The 5,165-nt window shown below is 45.8% G+C and overlaps 1 pseudogene; it reads left to right on the forward strand.

Annotated features, from left to right (window-relative positions):
* Positions 1 to 1,706: 1,706 nt before the first annotated feature.
* On the forward strand, positions 1,707 to 4,162 carry LOC147986425 (uncharacterized; annotated as a pseudogene).
* Positions 4,163 to 5,165: the final 1,003 nt, after the last annotated feature.

Raw genomic sequence — 5,165 nt, forward strand, 5'->3', positions numbered from 1 at the left:
GAGGGTTCGGGTCCACCGGCGTTTGAACTCCGAGCCTTGGCAGATACATCTAGAGAAGTGGTCTGGTTGTTTGTGTCTGATGTTAAATGGGATCTCGTGATCTCTCTTCGAGTTGAGATGTTCAATATTGAACCCATGAACGCTGCAAGTGCTGAAATGGTCCTGTGACCTTAGTTGATTTTGCACTGGACGTGTCTTGACTTCCATCCATCAATATTGCATCTTACTTCTATTTTTTTTTACTTCTAATTAGTTAGTTATAGCATGGGGGAGGGGATGGAGCGCTACTAGTACATAGGATAGTAGTAGCGTAGGTGGAAAATGGAGCGCTACTAGTACTTAGTAGTAGCGTAGGTGCGGAATAGTGGTCGCGTGGGTGGCACCACACTACTACTAACATTTTAGCTGTAGCGAGGGGTAAAAAATGCACTACTACTAAAATTTAGCAGTAGCGCCTTAGTAGAAGCGCGGAAACCCACACTACTGGTATGTAAAAAACCTACACTATTGGTAGCATTTTTCCTAGTAGTGTGTGATGGGTCTGGGGCGGAGCCAGGATTTGGACATAGCGGGTCGAGCCTATTTGGTAAGATTTTTCAGGCAAACTATCATAATGTTGTATTATTGTGTCATTTTGGCACTGTAGAAACATGCAACATTTGTATTAGTTAAAAAAACTCTATAGTTGCTAATAAGATAAAATATATCAATAATTTCATCAGAAGAGAGCTTAGCTGCCCCTTTCAAGTTTCAATCTAGATTATATCATGCAATTCCAAAGCAAGTCGCCCTCCATTTTACTTCGAGATAATCTTTTTAGGTTACTTTGAATTAATCTTGAACATTTTGTAATATACTTTGATCCAATGAACATATTAAATTTTACACAATGAATTTTTTTAATATACGATGAAAATTTGGGGGAAAATATAGATATATCTGTTGAAATTTTTTGAATATGCATTGAACATTCGTAATACACTTTAAACAATTTACGAATACACATTGAACATTTGTGTAATATATCAACAAACAAATTTCAAAAACATAGGGAATACTTTATATTCATTTTATAATTTCTAGTATATGATGAACATTTTATAATGCATGATGAACATTTTGTAATATACCGTGACAATTTCCCAAATATACAATGAACATTTTGGTAACACGCAATGAACTTTGAATAATACAGAGAAAAATAAATAGTTAAAAGAAAAAACATCCAAAGGAAAAAAGTAAAAGAATAGAAATATTAATAGAAACAGAAAAGAATAAGAAAAAAGAAAAAAAGAACCAAAAAAGAAAAACCGAAAAGAAAAAATAAATGAACGAAAAAACTGAAGCAGCGCCTAAGTGAACTGGCCCTGCCCACCCTCGGGCACTGCGGTCGTTTCCTCCACGATTTGCCGCCCGCGGAATTGGAAAACCCTATTCACCGCTCGCTGCGGCGAACTGTCGGGCAATCGCATAGAGCAGCGACGCGACCTACAGCCGGCCCACTTCCAGATTACACAGTGCGTCCAACCGGTTTTGTGAATCTTCTAGAAGTTTCCCTGAACCGGGGTTTTCCTGTTTTGTTTTGTTAGGAGCCCTCCTTACATATATGGGCTTGCCCCATCCAGCTCATGGGCCTGGCCCGCTTGAGAACCCCCAGGCTACAAATACGCAAGAGGAGGCGACTAAGGAGGGCATCCAGTGGATCACGGATGAACTGGCGGCTGTTCCTTTCTCCTACCTTCTTCTTTCCCCTCGTTGCAAGCTTCCTCTGTTCTTCTCCTCCATCGTGTAATTCCTCTGTAATCGCTACTATGTATTGCTAATCATGAGAGAGATTGATCTATACAAGCTAGCTACCATCACTACTCTTACATCTGGTATACAGATCCAGGCACTACCCTTCCCCAAATTCTTCCCCTAATTTTTTTCTCACCACCACCATCCGACGGAATCAACCATGGATCCATTCCTCCAGGAGTATCTCGAGCGGCTCGGCGCCAAGCTCGATGCCTACACCAATGCCGCTAGGTCCCTCGCCTATAAACTGAATGCCCTTGACGTCAGTTGGGCCACCAGTTCACCCGCCGTCGTCCACAACCCACCATAAGAGACCACTTCGCCGGAGAGCACAACCAACGCGTCGGCGCCCGTCCCGGACGTCTCCGGCTCCACCACCAAGGCCCAGGAGATTCTCACGGTCGCCCATGATGCAGCCCCGATGTGCATCACAATGGTGACCGTCACCTGTTTGACGGAGTGCTCGACCCAGGTTGACACCACCGACAGCGTCGACGAGGTCCATGACGCCGCTACCGCCGTCCACCTCGAGCCCACGGTCGACCCGATCCACCAAGCAGATGAGCAGCTCGCTTCGGTCCAGGCAACGGCCTCCATCAGCACCAACACTCCCTCTTGTGCCGAGGTCATTTCTTCCGTGACGAGCAAGGCGGACCACAATGTCGCCCTCATCATCCGCAGCGACCCTGCTCCGCCGGTGCTGACCATGTGTTCGACAGATGGTCTACTCCAAGATGGCGAATGGCTAAAGCCTGTTCATCTTGTGGACATGAGCAAAACCTTGTGCCTGCCTCCGATACAGTAGGGAATCGGGCAGCAACCATGGACACCACTTGTGCGAGTGAGGACCAAATACATCAGACACCTGTTCAGGCCCAAGCCATGGCCGTCTTTCAAGTTTCATTCAGATACAAGGTATCAGGAGGAGCCATGTACATGTATACATTGTCATCTGCATGAATTCAGTTTTGAACTCGGTAGGAGGCTATACAGAGATGTGGTTTTCCCTCCGTTTTCTTGTTATGAGGTGATTTCCGTGGAAGAGCATTCCAGTTGCTTGTCAGTTGCACAGTTGCAATCTAGGCGTCCACCGGATCGGGCACCACCTGATGCTAAAGATCGAATGAATTAGAATTTCTCAATGTGGATATCTCTGCAAGTTCAAGTGTTGATGCATGGTTCAGTCTACTGAGAAAATGCATAAGGAAACTCACAGTCTGCTGCGTTATCTTCTGTGTGCAATCCTCTTTGGATTTCATGCTCAAGATGTACAGCCTAGGTTTGGGTTCAGTCCAAAAAATGCTAAACTGAAGCGACCAGTGCCATCTTGTTCTTGGAATTGCAGAGCAATACAAGTGTGGTTAGAACTATCCAATGATCTTGCTGCATATCTGAATTCATGGACAACTAGTACATCTTGGCATTGCAATCAATGGCGTTCAGTTGTTACGTTCGAGTGGTTTTGGGTTCATGGAAGTGAAGGAGAGGTACTTATCCAAATGTGTTATGAGCTACTATCAAATCCGATTTTGTCTCTATGGTTAAACTGCCCGCCACAACTATTACAACGCCCGTATTGTTGGTTCCCTTGTGCCATTTTGGCTGCTTGCCAGTGGGATTCAGTGGGCATTTTTGCACATTATGATAGCTTCTGGGCATGCTGCTCAGCACAATATGTTCTTTTCTCTATCCGTGACACATCTCAAATGGCTTTCAGTACAGCCGGTGCACCTATCAGGCCTATCACTCGGCAGCTGAACAATGGCAGTGGCATGGAGAGTGTGTTAGAACTATCCATAGAACAATTACAAGGGGAAAAACCTTCGTGTACTATCCTAGTACATCCCTGGCCGGGCTTCTGTACAAATCCCCAGTCATATGCATGGAGGCCTTCCGTTAAATCTTATGTCGTACGCGCTCAAGGGAATGTGCAGCTTAAGCTACCCTGGCCATCATTTTCCTGCGTCTATAGAGCAGTTCAGTTCGGAGATGATCCCTCCCTTGAAACCTTGTTTGCTAGCACTTATCTGATGGAGAAGCACATTTGGTTGCCTGAATATTATGCGCAAGTTCCGTTGAGGCAAGCTCCTGAGGACTGGGCGTTCTTGTTCTAATTGAATCGGCAGCCCCACCTTGCATATTTGGGAATGTCAGACGCCAGTCAGAATAATCTGTGTAATTATACTGTGCATACAATTGATTCGGTACAGCGCTTGGTATTGGGTATCTCAACAATTATAAGGGCTGGTGCATGGTTCAACTCGAGATGCAATGAAACGAAACATGGGCCAACTGATACTAAAACACATGCAAGTTCCAGTTGGGCAGAGTTGAAGGGAATTATTTGCATGGGATTGGAACTCAGGCACTACAGACCGTGGGAGAATTCAGAGACCCCCTACCTAAAATTATAGCACTTACTCAAGTACAACAATCAGGTTCTCATTTTTGGCCAGTGAAGTTTCTATCCACCGATGTTTATGCACATGAAGCATGGTACTACTGCATTCCTGACACTTGTATCAGGAGAACCCTCATGGAAATTGTGGACTCTTGTTCAGCGAGAATGTGTATCCCCGCTATACTTGAAGATGCTTCATGGCATCACTGTGAGGTTCCCATCTGTGCAATTATACAGGCCGATGGTGATCAGTGCAAGTGTGTGTGGAAACTACAATGCTCTTTAAGCAAATGGCCAGATGAAGTTGGAAGAGGCCAGAATGGCAACTATTGTATCCCCTTGGATTGTTATGCATGGGTACTGCTGCATCCTAATTGCTATCAAGAAGTTACTCAAGGAGGGAGGGGCGACGGAGCTCATGCTGGGCATGTTTGCGGCATCTACTACACTTACTACGGTGATCAAGACCCAGGTGGCCATAACAACTACCTCGACACCTCCCGTCGGCAAGCCTTCATTAGCCACCACTACTACCTCTACGGCGTTGAAGTCTACATCAACTATAGCTACCACTGTGACTTCGACCATGTTGGGTTTCGTAGTAATTTCAAAAAATTTCCTACGCACACGCAAGATCATGTGATGCATAGCAACGAGAGGGGACAGTGTTGTCTACGTACCCACGCAGACCGACTGCGGAAGCGATGACACAACGTAGAGGAAGTAGTCGTACGTCTTCACGATCCAACCGATCAAGCACCAAAACTACGGCACCTCCGAGTTCGAGCACACGTTCAGCTCGATGACGATCCCCGGACTCCGATCCAGCAAAGTGACGGGGAAGAGTTCCGTCAGCATGACGGCGTGGTGACGATCTTGATGTACTACAGCAGCAGGGCTTCGCCTAAACTCCGCTACAGTATTATCGAGGACTATGGTGGCAGGGGGCACCGCACACGGCTAAGGA

The sequence above is a fragment of the Triticum urartu genome, chromosome 2A (genome assembly GCF_056163025.1).
Source record: "Triticum urartu cultivar PI428250 chromosome 2A, HENAU_Tu73, whole genome shotgun sequence".
In the NCBI taxonomy this organism is placed as follows: domain Eukaryota; kingdom Viridiplantae; phylum Streptophyta; class Magnoliopsida; order Poales; family Poaceae; genus Triticum; species Triticum urartu.